Source organism: Brachycentrus maculatus, unplaced genomic scaffold, assembly GCF_059751285.1.
Source record: "Brachycentrus maculatus isolate JH-2025_06_01 unplaced genomic scaffold, ASM5975128v1 h1tg000715l, whole genome shotgun sequence".
Taxonomy (NCBI): Eukaryota; Metazoa; Arthropoda; class Insecta; order Trichoptera; family Brachycentridae; genus Brachycentrus; species Brachycentrus maculatus.
Genome location: NW_028281446.1, coordinates 46,456 through 63,735, shown reverse-complemented (window position 1 = coordinate 63,735; position 17,280 = coordinate 46,456). Strand labels below are relative to the sequence as shown.

Here is a 17,280-nt window from a genome sequence, read left to right as displayed (position 1 = left end):
TCTATCCATTTTTAATTTAATTTTACGTGGTATATACGAATATTTAAAAAATGGTATTTACTCACAGAAATTTAAATTAAAAATTAAATTAAAAAACATCTTTGGATGGGTTCGGAAAGTTTTTATTAGACCTAGATCTTTTTATTTGGACGTAGACGGATTATTTTATAAATATCATGGGAAAAGCCTAAAAACACGTTTTTCAATTTTTTATGCAGCTTATATTATAGAATGGTAATTGTTAATGTGATAACTTGATCCGGCCAATCACAGACCGTTAGTCTTGTCTTTTTAGATTTTCAAAGAGCCTAACAGTTGAGAGTAATATTATATAAACATTAAATTGAAAAATAACAAAATATTTTTGACCCTATTTAAATAGAACCCGGTACCTCCAGCATAGTAGCCAAACGCGCTTACTATACTACGCAAGCAAACATTTGTTCATACATGCAAAAATTCAAATAATTAATATTTTGTATGGCGTTCTATTCTTTCTGTCTACCCCTGCGGGAAGCGACGTGATGGTTAATTAGTTAATATAACATTGCACTAGAATCACGAAACATCCGAGCGCTAATTACAGTTCCCAAAGCATAATGGTCTTCAATAACGTTAGTCCATTTATCTGCCGATAGATGTCACTAGTGGTCAACAAAGTGCGCAGTGGTTGTTTGTTTAACTTCTCAACAAAGGGTGCTCGGTTCTAGCTTCCTTTGTCGGCTGCACTCAGCACTAAGTGGAAGATATAAACTGCTGCCCTATAGCCACAACCCACGGATAGCGATTATTTCCAGAGCACAAGCAAACAAGTACAAATAAAGCCGTATGACCCGACAAGTACTTATTTTATGGTCACACTGTATCGCTTTTCCCCGCAATAATGCCAACTTTCAAAAACGTAATTGAACAAGAATATGAACTATTTCTTTATTAAAAACACAGAAGTAAAATAAACATTAGTGACTCATTAAGTGATCACTTTAATGAGTCTATGACTTCTTTATTTATATTCTTTTTCATCTTTGATGAGATGTAAAAAATTATATAAAAATACTCCTTTAATTAGAGATAATCCTGATTTGTGAACAAGTATTTGGACACACTAAAAATGTTATATTTAACATTTTAAACAGATGGTTACAAAACTCTTCTCAGTCTAAAATTAAAATGTCGCTGTAAATGAAGAAGTGTTTCATTGTTTTTCATTCAACATTTTTCATTTGGAGACATTCAATATTTGCGTGCGGCCATTAGAATCCTAGCCGACTGAAAGTTTTGTTTCTGAATGTGGCTGAAATGAGTTTCAGTTTTCAGCTTGCACGCTTCTATCCACCGTATATGTTCACACATACTCCATGTTTACATATGCATTTGAACGTGCAGTGATTTATCACTGAAATGCTACAATATCAAAACCCTGTTAGTTCAATACTCGTTTCAATAAGTAAAATAACTTTAGCACTACCCATTTTTTTAATAATTAAGAGTACTTTTTAAATGTTTTTCCATCCACTTTAAATTTAAGTTTAATAAATATTCAAATCCAAAAATATTTTGAATAAAATAATCTGGTTAAATATTCATGTCGGATCGTGCACACATTTCAATAAAGGATGTCTACTTAATAAAAGCTTTCCCAAACCAAATACAGATGGTTCCCGGGAACTCAAACATAAAACATCACGTGATTTATGATTACATTTTGAGTGAGTCCAAATACTTGTTCACAAATCTGGATTATCTCCAATTATAGGAGTTATTTTTCAAAATGTCGTAAATATATTATCTGGTCAAATTATAAGCTAAAATAATAAAAATGAAAGTGATATTTTCTGGCGGTTTTCATGTGTGTGATTATAATCCAGGATTCGGATGTCACATACTAATCAAAGAGTTTCTGCTCAGTCAAAAGCTTCTTTTTTTCATCTCACCAATATGTAGATGTCTCTAGTGAAGTTCTAGTGATTCAAGAACAATTTTTCAAAATTGGTTCATATATTTATAAATATATGTATATATATATATGTATATATATACATATATATATATATATATATATATATATATATATATATATATATATATATATATATATATATATATATATATATATATATATATATATATATATATATATATATATATATATATATATATATATATATATATATATATATATATATACATATATATATTTATATATATATATATATATATATATATATATATATATATATATATATATATATATATATATATATATATATATATATATATATATATATAGAACTTCTAAGAATTTGATTTGTGTGGTTGTCAATAATGGGTAGAATTGGTGAATGTTACACGTGTGTAAAGTAATCACTCAAACCAGCCTATGACGGTCGTCAGCCACGTAAATGCTAAGACTTCCATATTCTTCTTCATCTTTGATGAGATGTCAAAAAATAATATGAAAATTAACTCCTATAATTGGAGATAATCCAGATTTGTGAAAAAGTATTTGGACACACTCAAAATGTTGTAATGTAAATTACACTAAATTTCCACTTTGAATGGTATGTAAACTATTTCAATGTTTAAAAAATGCCAGCAACGGGGTTTTGGATCTAGAAACCCGCGCCACGGCAATATTTGAAATGCATTGCACCAAAAAGTATCGCGTATCGTTTGTCGCTTTCATTTTTCCGAGAGTTCAATTTAGTTTTTCCCATAAAATAGGGAAAATATGGAATGTCACACAAACAAACTGTGATTTTGGCAAATATATTGTGGTACATAGATTTTACGACGTTTATTTTGTATTATTTGTATTTTATCAACAGTGTTTACATGTGAAATTCATGAAATCGACAGAACGTGACAATCCTGGTACTGCGTCAGATATTATTTGATTTTATTGATATATCTGATGGCTAAAAAATATATTCAAACATAAATAAGAAAATAACTAAATATAAAATAAAATAACTAAAAAATGTTTTCTTAAAAATATTTAAAAGGTATTATTTATTGATTCAGCATTAATTTTGTGGAATGATATGATACGTTTCTTTTAACTCTTTTAACTATTTTTTTAACTATTTTTTAAATAGATCAAATGTGTTGAAATAAGGAAATACTTATTTTAAATTTTTTTTTTCAAGGTTGTTATCCCTTGGCTTTAGTTATTTTATTTGTTCGGGAATGGTACAGCTTTAAATTTAAAATGTAAATTATAAAAGATAGTTAGATAACAATAATAAACATAACATAACATTAACCAAAATAGTTAAATTAATAAAAATAAAGCCAATTAAACAATTCCACGCTTATGTTATAATAACTTTTAAAACATTAAGAGATTTAAAAAAATTAAAAAAAATAGTATGAGTAAAAGGGTACAAAAGGGTAAAATAAAATAATAAAAACCCTTATCCGCACCCCAATGGTGCATAGGGCACTGCGTAATACAAACGCAGTGTTATCTTGATCGTTTACACATGAAGGAAAGGTGATCAGCCCTCCGTTTCAGGTACCAGTCCAGGGTAATATCGAATAAATAGTACAGTGAAAAAAATCACTTATATTTATTTTACCTTCCCTGGGAATCGAACCCGGGACCTCCAGAACGGTAGCCGAGCGTGCTGACCATTACACTACGGAGGCATAAAAGGGTATGGTATAAAAAAAACTTAGACTGGTAAAACAAAAGCGTTCATAATAGAGCGCTAGTACCAATCTTTCTTTTGCCATGCATATGGCCGCATTTCATCGACATTTGATTAAATGTGATGCGAATCGTTGTTTGAAGTAATTTATAATAAATATATCAAAAACATTGTAAGATCGAACTTGGGATAATAATTGAAAAGATTAATAAAAGTTCTTTGAGGTGTTTTGAAAACGTGGAGCGAATGAGTAACGAGGGAATGGCAAAGAAAGTTTCTTTGGAAAATGAGAAGTGACACAACATAACGAAGGTAGCCAAATAGAAAGAATGACCAGAGTCTAAAATCTGATGTATGAATGTGAAGAAAGCTAGAAGCGTGTGTCAGGACAGAAGAGTGTGGCTTTCTATTCTCTCTGCCTACTCCACCAGAGAAACGGCGTTGGTAGTAATTTATGGGAGTAATTTAAACCTTCAGTTTTTTTCTCTCTCTCTAACCCTTATCCGCACCCAATGGTGCATAGGGCACTGCATCGTATTGACGCAATGTTATCTTCATCGTTTATTATATGAAGGCAAGGTAATCACTCCTGCACTTCTGGGACCAGCCCGGAGTAATATTAAATAAATATTAGAGAGTAAATTCGCTAATATTTATTCTCACCCCCCCTGGGAATCGAACCTGGGACCTCCAGCACGGTAGCTAAACACGCTGACCATAACACCACGGAGGCGGAGTCCGTTTTGCAAAAGCAACGTTATGGCGTTCTATTCTCTCTGCCTACCCTTGTAGTAAAGCGGTTTTGTGATTAGTTATTTATTTTAAAGTTTTTTTTATGTAAATAATAATATTTTTTCAAATGTCGTGGGTCTTTTGCATCTGGTAGAACTATCCACGTGTATTTCATTATTTTTTTTATTTGTTTGAGGGTGTTATTGCGTTGTGTTATCGCGAAGGAGAAAAAAATCAAGCGTTGATTGTTTTTTAATTGATTTATGATTTTGATTGTGACGCGGAAAATTTCCCACAGGAATATTTTCTGGTTTTTGGTTATAGGTTTTTAATTAACAAATTATTCATGTAAACAAATGTGTCTAGGGCCTGATTCGTGCTTTCATTTAATATCGATGATGGGAAATGTGTATTGCATATTATATTATTACATTTTTACAACATTTTGAGTGCGTCCAAACTGATCAAATTACAAGCTGAATAAAAAACATGTTTTCAGACAACTTCTAGTAAGTAAAATATTCTAGTAAGAAAAAAAAACTTTTTTTTTTTTTAAAGATTAATCTTTGTGTTTTTTATATTAGTATCACAAGTATTTCAATTTCATTCTATTTATGTGAGCCTTAGCGGCTCATTATTAGAAATAGGTATCAAATTGTGTTAGAGTAGGTTCGAACCGAGTAACTCTGAGTCCACGACACTAACCACGGGACCACAACCCGACACACCAAAAAAAAACGGTTTTTGTTAAATAAAAGCTTTCCTAGTCCAACCATAGATGGTTCTTGTGAACTCACATGTACATTATCATAAGATAAATGATTTACGAGTATGTAGGAGAAGTTATTTATACTTTCTTTTATTGATACCTTTATACATATGCGAATAAATTATAAGTTCAAATAAGATAACTACAACTACCATTACGCCGTTTCCCAGCAGGGGTAGGCAGAAAGGATGGAACGCCACACTCTTCTGTCCTGACATACACTCCTCGCATCCTTCACATCCATACATCTAGTCATACATGCCCTCCGATAACGCAAACTTTTGACACCACCAGATTTTAGGTTCTGACTGATTGATCGTGCGAAGTCTTTTTCGGTCTTCGTTCTGTTTTCTCGCTCACATTCGCCTCATATATTTTCTTAGTCATTCTCTTGTTATCCATTCGCTATACATGTCCATACCACCGTAAAGGACTCTTCCTAACCTTTTCAACTATTCCTTGTTCAGCCTTACATTCCTTTCTTAATAAGATAATGTCAAATTATATATTTCAATAAATAAAAATAATGTTTTCACGCGGTTTTATAATGTAAAATAATCCAGAAAAAATCTTATAAACATTTTCATGAAGGTCTCTGCTAAATAAAAACTTATTCAAATCAACAATAGATGACGCCGAAAAATCACCTATAAATGAAGGTTTCAAATAATGATTGTAAATACTTCTAAAATAATTTTAGTAGTGTGGTTGTCAATCATTTGTAGAACGATGGATCTTACACGTGCTAAAGTGATCGATCACTTAAACCAGCCTATGACATGTCATAAGTCCAAAAACATCCAGACTTATATACGCTCCTTCATCTATGTTGAGATATAAATCAAACAAAATCAATTATAACACTCTCCCCATCATTCATTACCATACCATAAAGTTAATAATACTTTAAATATTAATTAAACCATATCCGCTCCTAGGTGGAGCATATGGAATCCACAAACTGTCTCCAGGCTTTTTTGTCGGCGGCCAGATCCCTTACATCCTTTCAAGTCAAATCCGAGTCCCGAAATTCTGACGAGAACTGCCGACAAATTGTCAGCAGTGGTCGTCCTGGGCGGCGCGAACCTGATGCCTTGTAAAAGAGGCAAGCTTGATGGCGGCTCTTAGGAGGCATGCGGAGTACATGGCCAAGCCAACTGAATCGCCATTTCTTGACGACAGTTGTGACCAAGATTTACTGCGTCCTACGCCTTATCTCTTAATTCCTCACAAAGTCAAACCACCGCACGCCTAAAATTCTCCGCAGACACCTATTCTCAAAGCTTAGTACGCGGCTGCTCTGGGCCCTTGTAAGGTGCCATGTTTCACAGCCGTATAAGAGAACAGGAGCAATGCAGGCATTGTATAGGTGGCATTTGGTCTTCACCGAGTATAAATCCGATCTCCAGACAGCCTTCATACTGTTAAATGCGGACCCTGCAAATTCTAATCGTACTCCCAGTTCCTTTTGAAAGCTGCCATTTTCAGTCGCGTATACTCCAAAGTACTTTTTTTTAGTTTTATAAACAAAATATAAAATTTAAAAAAATCAGTTGAACAACAATAAAATTATATTTTTGTCATCAAAATAAATTAAAAAGTATAATTTACGTTTAAAGCACTAACTTTGTGATTTACCATTTTATAATAAAAATGTAACTTTGTTTTAAAATCACTATCAATAAGTGATTTTAAAACAAAGTTATAAAATAAGTGTTCTAATCCTCTCCTTTCCTTCTCCTTCCTGCTAAATCTATTAATTTTTTGTTTAATCTCTGAATGCTTTAATAGTTTTATAACATAAATGTGGAATTGTTTAAATGATTAAAGAAAACACTTCGTTTTTTACCACTTGAGTTTTATTATAGACTACATGTTTCAGAAGTTAAACTTCCATCATTCAGGTCTGTATAATAACTAAAACTCATTTCACTCTCATAAATTAAAATTATTACACCTTGTTCCATATAAAGGACAAATTATGAATTATATTGAAAATTTAGAAATCACAAAAAACCTGAATTCTAATAATAATTTATTCAATAACATATTGTTTAAAAATTCTTCACCATTGCTTTCCATTTTTCCTTTGTTTTCAAACTCCGTCCCTTGACTAACCCCTTCCCCTTACTTTCCCCTCTCCTTATTTATAGAACAATTTTAGATTTTATATTTTAGTTATTATACAGACCTGAATGATGGAAGTTTAACTTCTAAAACATGCAGTCTATAATAAAACTCAAGTGGTAAAAACGAAGTGTTTTCTTGAATCATTGTTACATGTTTTACCACAAAGTTAATGCCGAAACAATAAATAAAATATGGAATTGTTTAATTGACTTTTTTTAACGTAACTATTTTTTGTTAATGTAATGTAATGTTTATTATTGTCAGTGTAACTATTGTTTAATATATCATTTTTTATATGTAAGCTGTACGATTCCCGAATAAATAAAATAAATAAAATAAATTAAAAAAAATCAAAATTAATAAGCTCACAATTACGCAAAGTGTTGTGCTTCTTTACAAAACTCACAGATCATTCTTCCTTCAGAGTCACATGTCTGTCTCCTTCAACACTTTACGAAATTTGTTCAGAATAAACTTAAGGGGAGTTTGCTAAATTTTTACAAAGAGAACTTCCCGTAGATCTGTAAACCCTAAGTGCCTCTAGAGAAGTGATCTCAAACTACAATAATTTTACGACAACTGAAACAACTTTAAATTTACTGTCCTTTGCTTGCTAGAATTTAAATATGAAACAAGTTCTCAAGGCGTAAGACAAAAGAGTATTTTCTTAAAATAATTTTTCGAGATATTTTACATATGAATAACGTAAAAAGAATATATGTCACATCTCATGAATATGGAAGTCTGGGTATTTACAGGGCTTAATACCTGTCATAGATTGGTTATATTAATATTTTATTGGAATACGCTTGTGTTTTTATACAACAATAAACTGTGAGCGTTAAAAACATGCTAATTCTCTGTATGAAAACAGCTTTCAGGCACCGGCACTGCATCATATAAACGCAGTGTTTTTTTTATCGTTAACACATGAAAGATGGGTGATCAGCCCACCGCTTCAGTAACTAGTTCAAAGTAATATTGAATAAATATAAGAGTAAAAATACTTATATTCATTTGACCCCCCTTGGAATCAAACCCGGGACCTCTAGTTCTGTACCCAAGCGTACTGACCATTACACTATGGAGGCGGACACAGATTATCTAGTACCACAAATATGCAAGCAAATAAAACAGTAGAATATATTATATTTTTTGACTTCAATTTAAATAATTATTTTATAGTACTTTATCTCTTTTATTTAACTTTATATTTTTATTTAATATTTGGAAAAAAATATACGGCCGGTATTCAAAAATAGAAGTACCTATAAGGTCCTCCGCCTCCGTAGTGTAATGGTCAGCACGCTCGGCTACCGTTCTGGAGGTTCCGGGTTCGATTCCCAAGGGGGGTAAAATAAATATAAGTGATTTTTTCACTGTCATATTTATTCAATACTACCCTGGACTGGTACCTGAAGCGGAGGGCTGATCACCTTTCCTTCATGTGTACACGATCAAGATAACACTGCGTTTATATGACGCAGTGCCCTATGCACCATTGGGGTGCGGATAAGAGTTTTATTTTTTTATTTTATATATGGTTAAAGAAGCTTGTTGCCAGACAACAGAAAAAAAACTAGGTAAAATAATAAAACACTATCCTTATCATTCATTGTTCATTTTGTGGTATTACACAAAGTGAACGATGAATGATAAGGAAAGTGTTATATTACCATACCACAATGTTAACAATGCTTTTAATATACAAAATGTTACAGGTTATAATGCAAATAATATTCTTAAATCTTGTAAAAAAGAATGTTCATTAACGGTGCTAAAAAAAATCCACGTATACCGGTGATATATTTTATACACCACATAAAAATCTGGATAAAAATCGGGAAAATATAAATAATCCTAAATGTTACTTTTATTGACATTAAGAAAACTTAAAATGAAACAATTTTGTTATTATAGCTCTGGTCTTATCTAAAAAAAGGGGGGGGGGGAAACATTGCAAGTAGCCGCAATACCTAGCGTAACGACACGACCGCCGCATAAGACGATTTGCGCAATACTGGCGGAGTAAACACACACGTTATATATAACGTATAATTACACACACAGAAACGTTTTTGTATTGGCCATTTTATTTCCGATTTTTTAACAAATTATTTACATATATCCGTCGCTGCAAATGAATAACTTTTAATTATAATAATTTAATGTATATTATGAAGGAATACAAAAATTCTAAGTATCTATTACATTTTATATTGATATTCTCATTTGAAAAGTCGAGTTGCAGTAAATATATATCACCGGGAGGAAAAGGTTAATGAATAATCTTGAATAATTTTCGCAGATACTTTGTGGCACATTTTATAAACTTTCTAAAATTAAACAACTTTGTTTTAACCGCTTTTTAATAAACACTTTAACTAACCGGTTTCGACAAGAACCTTGTCATCATCAGGATTTATTGAATTCTAAAACATTAAAAACATTTAAATACTCATAGTTAATTAAATTTTGGTAAGGGAATGTAATTAACCATGAGTATTTCAATGTTTTAGAATTTAATAAGCCCTGATGATGACATGGTTCTTGTCGAAACCGGTTGGTTAAAGTGTACTTATAATAAAAAAGTGGTTAAAACAAAGTTGTTTAGTTTTAAAAAGTTTAATGATATCTGTTTTTTATTATTACAAAGCAGCTACCCAATTATTTTGGTTAGCATAATTTCTAAATTTAGTCGGTAATTTGAACGAACTTCACTCATCTTAACATGCTGGCGTATTTTTAATTAATTTTTTGTATTTTTTAATTAATTTACATAAATGCACAAAGAGTACACTCGCATCTACAATTCGTGTTGTTATAACATGTCATATAGTGTATAGGATAAAATCTTTTGTCCGTGGTACAGAACATACCACGGATAATGGAATACCTACAGTCCCTGACAAAATTATAAGAATCCTCTTTTGTTTATGTTTTAAATGTCAAATCACAATTAATGTTGTATTTTATTGTTTTAAAAAAACATTAAAATTAATTTTGTGACAATTGTTTCGCTAAGGTATGGCAATTTCAAACGAATGTCATTTGTGTACAAAATGATCTTTTAACTAGCCTATGATAGATCATAGATCATGCGAATACAAAGGGATCTTTATTTTTCTTAATTTATGTTGAGACGTCATAAATGTTATAGTTGATGAATATGGACTTTTTTTTTTATTCTAAGTGACTCTGAAATTTAGCTACGGCTTATACAACTCCGCTTATAAACCCTACTCAGGCTGCAATTTTTTTAAGTTTCATAGCATATGCCTACTCGTGAGTGGATTTACTCTTTATGTTTAAGGTAACTATAATGTCATGTAATTCAAGAGTGAAAATTCTAGGCAAAAATACTCGCTTTATATACGTCTAGGTATTTACATGGCTTATGATCTGTCATAGGCTAGTGAAGTGATAACTTTACGTATATACGACATTCACCAAATTCTACCCATGATTGACAACCACACTACTCTAATTTTTGAAACTCCTATATTGATCTCGTGACACAGTACACTTTTTCTTCATCTATGTTGAGATGTCAAAATCTTAAAATGTTAAAATAACTCCTCATTGGAGAAAATCCAAAATAGTGAAAAAATATTCCTTAAAATGTTATATTTATTTTTATATTTATTATTTATCAAAGCTTAAGCGGAGGGCTGATCACCTTTCCTTCGTGTTTTAATGATCAAGATAACACTCCGTTTATATGATGCAGTGCCCTATGCACCATTGGGGTGCGGATAAGGGTTCGAATGAATATTTATTAAGCGAACAATTTGAAATTTAATCAATTTAATATTTAATTAATGCCTAAGTAGAGAAACCCGGATTTTTCCAGACTCGAAATGCGGTGGTTTGTTTGCCCAAGGACTGTACTTGTACAAATTGCACAGTGTCAGTGCAATGTGGAATAACTTTTGTACTCCAAACTCGCGTTGTACTTCTGTTACGATAGAAAGGTACGCGTGGAGCTGCACAGAATCTAATTATGTAGCTCATGCCTCGGGCAAGATCTCCCAGGATCGGTGGAAGTTAGACTTCCATACCTACGCTGCGAGTGTATCGTCCTTGCGCAAGCAAATCTCAATTAGATTAAGCCGGAGAGGAGAGCACAAGCGCGGAGAGATGCACAATTTGGTCTCAAATTTTCAAATTTTGCCATCCGGTCCTAAAACTACTGGCAGTTATAATGTTTATAAAACTCAATTACTTTCAGAAGAAATTTGGTCAATTATCATTTTATTAATTAGTTATTTTTATTACAAACCTTGAGGTGAAGCACGCAACCCTTAAAGGTTTATTTTTTTCTATATACCGCTAACATCATATACAAAGAAAAGCTTGGGTGTTTGTCACTTTTGCACTGTTTAAAATTCAATGTTCTAGTAATGGTATTACTAAAAATTTATATATATATATATATATATATATATATATATATATATATATATATATATATAAATATTTATATATATATATTTATATATATATATATATATATATATATATATATATATATATATATATATATATATATATATATATATATATATATATATATATATATATATATATATATATATATATATATATATATATATATATATATATATATATATATATATATATATATATATATATATATATATATATATATATATATATATATATATATATATATATATATATATATATATATATATATATATATATATATATATATATATATATTTATATGTATATATATATATATATATATATATATATGTATATATATATTGTATATATACATATATATATATATATATATATATATATATATATATATATATATATATATATATATATTTATTTAAATATATATAAATATATACATAAATATGTTTATATATTTTTGCGTGCGCTTGTGTGCGCTACAAACACCAACGCACACGATTGAATAATACGTATACGTATATCATCTAAAATTATAATTAGTGTTTTAGTTTATTTTCCTTTTTTCACGTACGAAGACCAATACTTATACTCTCTTTATTGTTTAGTAGTTAATCGTATGGAATTGCAGAATCAGTTTGCAGTACGCCGGTCGAAAACAATTTAGATAGTAATTTCTTCAACTTAGTATGATGAAAGCGCGACAGTTTTCATCCCTTAAAAATCTTTAAGACAGGGTTTTAATCTTATTATTATTTAAAATAAAAAGAAAAATAATAAATTCAATCATAAAGAACCTAAAAGTTTAAATATTTCATGGAAATTAATCAATATTTAAAAAAATGTAAGTGCTTAAAATCTCAAATCTCCTAATGCAATCCACTGATTGCTTTGATTTTTTTGACAAAATTTTGTTTCGTAATTACGCGTGTGTTTTTATATACATTTAGATGTGACTTTTTACGTGTGATAAGAAAGTTTTATACACAGCTTTTTTTATAGATATAGTTGCGCCATATGTGGAACAAAGCAGCAACACATGAAATTCTAAACATAGCACATTATAGAGAGCGAGCTTCTTAACACTTAAACAATCAGTTTCAATCAGTTGTTTTAAAGTTTTCAAATATTTTCATTTATTCATAAGCTTTAAGAAATAGGCATATTAAAAATGTGTGCTTTATATTATCTTTATTTTCTATTTAACCAGAATGAGACAAAGAAACGCAAAGCTGGGTAAAGCTTCTTATCTTTAGCTAAACACGATGGTACATAGGGTACATATTAATGAATGTATGGCTAGTGTTCATATATTTATCAAACTTGTATAAAAGCAATATTATACGAAATTCCATAAAATAAATGTCACGCAATGAATACTCGAAATGATTTACAAAATGTATTTATGGCGTAAACTTTTCATGGTATTTATTTGTTCATTTAACTTTACTAATTAATTCTCTGGGCTTTGAGGCGTGCAAGAAAATTTTACTGTTATAAAAGGCTAACAGAAAATTATTTCCAAGGGGTGGAAGCCACTTGTTTTTCCAGAAGTTTCAATGTGTTTACTTTTTTGGGCTTTTTAATTGAAAAGCGCTTATCTTTGATCGTTTTTAAAAATTTAATCATCTTTAAAGTCATATCAAAACGTGGCTCATAAATTTCCTAAATCTATAGTTAAATACAAGTATTATTAAATTTAAGGTTTGCAATTACGCTTGCTGACTAACTGACATTACCTGAATCTGCATTTAATATGATAAAAAAAAAACAACTTTGTTCTTTTTTCCACTTATATTTAATTACACCTGTAACCGAGTTTCGTCATTACCGACATCGTCATTCTGGCTAGACAGAATGTTATTTACACAGCAAGGCGCAGAGCCATAATTTTATATAACTTTTCTAACAAAATCAATTTAAACTGAATTTATTTAAGTGGTGTTTTGCATATTATTTTTCACATCTCATCAAAGATTATGAAGAATATGGAAGTCTGGGCATTTACGGGGCTGACGACCGTCTCAAATTCTTGGAAGTTCTATAAATATGAACCAATTTTGAAACATTGTTCTTGAATCACTAGAACTTCATTAGAGACATCTATTGGTGAGATGAAAAGAACCTTTTTATTGAGCAGAAACTCTTTTATTAGTATGTGAGATCCGAATCCTGGATTATAATCACATACATGAGACACGCCAGAAAATATCATTTTCATTTTTATCATTTAAGCTTGTAATTTGACCAGATAATTTATTTTCAACATTTTGAGTGTGTCCAAATACTTGTTCACAAATCTGGATTATCTGCAATTATACGAGTATTAATACTCCAACAATTGGAGATAATCCAGATTGGTTAACAAGTATTTGGACACACTTAAAATGTTGTAAGTGGTGTTTTATTAAAATATTTACAAATTTAAGTAACAAGACTTTAAGCAGGATTTAAATAGTATAAAAACGTTTCTTTTTTGATTGTGTAAAATTCATTGTTTATTTATTTATTTACATATATAAATAGTCATATATTATTTTTTTGTGAAAAATAAAAAATAAAAAAATATGCTATACGGTAAACGAATGGGAGCAATTTTATTATTTATTCCAAGACATATTTTTTTCCATCCGCTTTCTCTCTTAAAATGATAATAGACTTATAATCACCCTAGCAATAATAGTAAAATAATCAGAATATATATTGAGAGACAATACCGTCTAGTTTTTAAGAAATAAGAAGCAAAAAAGGTTTTAAATGGGTATTTTATGCCCGTCGGTGGGTTGATACATAAATAATATAAGATTCGTTTGTCATCTCAACAGAGACGAAGAAGAATATGGAATTCTCGGCATTTACGCGGCTTATGATCGTCCTAGGCTAGTTTAAGGGGTCGTAAGGCCCTTAAATGCCCAGACGTCCATATTCTTCTTCACATATATGTATGTTAAGATGTAAAAATAATATGAAAAATAACACCTATAATTGGAGACAATTTAGATATGTGAACAAGTATTTGGACACACTCAAAATATTATTATAAGATTTTATTACAAATCGTGTTTATTTATACTGTAACCTATAAACATTCACATATTCATAAGTACAATAAAATATTTTTAGGTGTACCTTTGAATACGTAGGTATTCTACATTTCATTATCAACTGTTATAAATATAACTATGTAAAAATAATGCCACAATAAAAAATACACCTAATTTATTTTAGTCATCCAAATTTATTTTCGAACGAAATTGTGTGGTTCGAAGTTAAAACAAATTAATAAAAAGTAAAAGAAATAATAAATGAATTAAAAATAGATTTTCTTTTTAAATATTAACCGTCGTGGTATTAATAACTGTAATAATAACACATCATTGTAGGATAGAAAATTTTCATTTGCAAGAAATAAAGAAATAATGAATAAAATATTAGGTTTTTCTTAATAGCAACTGTCATGTTAATACTATTTAAAAAATGTTATTAAACGAAGTAAGAATTTTTTTTTTCAAAAAAACAGAGAATTAATGGAATGAAATATGAACTGTTGTACTATTTTTCTTAAGCTGTAATAATAACAAATTTATATTATCCACTGACACTTCGTGATGGAATTGCATTTTTAATATATTATTAGATTAAAACCAATATTTTTAGCTTTTCCACTTTATTTTTATTTGACCCACCAGTCTGATGATGTCGGTTACGACGAAACCCGGTCGCTGGTCAAATAAAAATAAAGTGGAAAAGCTAAAAATATTGGTTGTAATCTAATAATTTATTAATAACAAATTGTTGAGCCATGGAAAAAAATATTTTTGAAAAAATAAAGAAATTGAAAAAATGAACTTTATAAAAACAAATTGTTGAACAAAAGAAAAATGATTTTTGTAAAAATATAATTTTTCTTTTTCTTAATAATTTTGTAAACAATATGTCTTTTTTATAATAACCGTCGTGTTTTTACTTAATAATAAAAAACAAATTGTTGAACGATGGACAAAAAATGGAAAAAATAAACTATTCAATGAAACAACATAACACAATTATAACGTATTATAAAAATATATTTATAAGTAAAAAAAAATATATATGAGGATGTGATTTATGAAATCGATATTTCATAAAACACTTTTCAACGATTAAAATAATTAAAACCTTACAAACTTTTTCATGACTCTACACTCTACATGACATTGTAGAGTCTCTTATTTGTTTGACACGTTCTTCACTAAATCACACCTCCTTTTCATGTTAGAACGAACGTTTTAAAATGTCTTTCCATGTATTTATGATAATAACGGATGATTTGTTTTTTTATTTATCTATCCACAAAACATAGTAAGTTATTTTCAATCCAAAAGAAATGGGTCATACGAGTAATTATTTTTTATTAAAAAAAATGATCTGTGTAATATAAATTGATTACCATAGACATTTCCTCCGTAGTGTTACGGTTAGCGTATTCAGCTACCGTGCTGGAGGACGCGGGTTTAACTTCCAAGGGGTTAAAAATAAATATGAATGGGTTTTCACATTAAGAGTTATTTTATATTACTCACATGTTCTGGTGCATGTGAGTAACGAACAATATAAAGCAGCTTCAAAAAGATGCAGTGCCCTATGCACCATTGGGTGCGGATAAGGGTAAGAAGAAAAATTGAAATATAATTTTATTTTTAAAAGATATTAAATTTGTAATTGTTAGTTTTAAATAAAATAAATACAGTTTTTATTCATTAAAAAAAAAAGTCAAATTAATTAATTGTTAATTTATTTTAATTAATAAAAAGTGTTTTAATCACTAATAAATATTTTAATTTATAAAGAATATTTAAAAAAATATATTTTATTGGTACCTACCCAGTTGTTGCGAATTTTGAAAGTAATTGAACAAACCAAATATCAGTGTGTGAATCAGCTTTACGAATCAGAATATCAATTACAAGTATTGAAAAAATATTCGTCTCTCAGCTTTTACAGAGTTCGAGAAAAGTTTATGAAATCAAACTTCGCAAGGGACATCGACGCGCGACGTTGGGGCTGCTCTATTCACCCTCCACGCGACCGCCTAGCTACGCCGACAAGTGACAACTAACTGCTGTCTACGGTTCTACGGGTCTACGAGACTACGTTATCGTAGCATTATCCCGCGCTTTGCCTTCGGCCGGCCGAGGGCGCTAGTGCGCATGTCCTCGCCTGTTAGTTTCAAACTAATCGGTCTCGACAGAAAAAGATGCAAGAGTTTTCACTTAATGGGGTTCAAACGCTGATTATTTATCTTATTATTTAAAAATGCACTACAATCAGTTTTAGCAAATAAAAATCCATCAGCGAAAGCTAAACTGGCAGTACACAACGGAGTTCTGGTTCCAACCCTTATGTATGGAAGCGAAGCATAGAGTTGGCAAAAGAAGGATGAAAGCAGACTGAATGCAGTCGAAATGCGATCCCTCAGATGAATGTGTGGCAAAACGATGTTTTATAGATGTTCGAATGATGAAATAAAGAAAGAATGCAAGGCTGAGATAAGTATCATCGATAAAA

General features: G+C 29.9%; 1 protein-coding gene across 1 annotated transcript in view; it reads right to left on the bottom strand.

Moving 5' to 3' along the window:
* LOC148300442 (lachesin-like) overlaps window positions 1-16,869 on the bottom strand; it is a 54,295-nt gene extending 37,426 nt beyond the window's left edge. Inside the window, exon 1 of the mRNA XM_088274803.1 lies at window positions 16,597-16,869. The gene's annotated coding sequence lies outside the window, so the exon portion shown is untranslated. The remainder of the gene's footprint in view (window positions 1-16,596) is intronic.
* Between the last annotated feature and the right edge of the window lie 411 nt (window positions 16,870-17,280).